The sequence below is a fragment of the Etheostoma spectabile genome, chromosome 17 (genome assembly GCF_008692095.1).
Source record: "Etheostoma spectabile isolate EspeVRDwgs_2016 chromosome 17, UIUC_Espe_1.0, whole genome shotgun sequence".
Lineage (NCBI taxonomy): Eukaryota > Metazoa > Chordata > Actinopteri > Perciformes > Percidae > Etheostoma > Etheostoma spectabile.
In genome coordinates, this window is record NC_045749.1 from 21,882,956 (window position 1) to 21,883,376 (window position 421).

General features: G+C 41.8%; 1 protein-coding gene across 4 annotated transcripts in view; it reads right to left on the reverse strand.

Annotated features, from left to right (window-relative positions):
- Positions 1-421, reverse strand: part of rasgrp3 (RAS guanyl releasing protein 3 (calcium and DAG-regulated)) — a 56,242-nt gene that overhangs the window by 9,378 nt on the left and 46,443 nt on the right. The gene's annotated exons all lie outside the window — the stretch shown is intronic.

Here is a 421-nt window from a genome sequence, read left to right on the forward strand (position 1 = left end):
ATAATGGATCCATGTTCTCATTCTGTTTACGCCAAAATCTGACTATATCATCTGAATGTCTCAATAGAAATCGAGACTCATCAGACCAGGCAAAATGTTTTCAGTCTTCAACTGTCATAGTTTGGTGAACTCTTGCAAATTTTAGCCTCTTTTTCCTATTTGTAGTGGAGATGAGGGGTACCCGGTGGGGTCTTCTGCTGTTGTAGCCCATCCGTCTCAAGGTTGTGCGTGTTGTGGCTTCACAAATGCTTTGTTGCATACCTTGGTTGTAACAAGTGTTTATTTCAGTCAAATTTGCTCTTCTATCATCTTGAATCAGTTGGCCCATTCTCCTCTGACCTCTAGCATCAACAAGGCATTTTCGCCCACAGGACGGTTTTTCCCTTTTCACAGCATTCTTTGTAAACCCTAGAAATGGTTG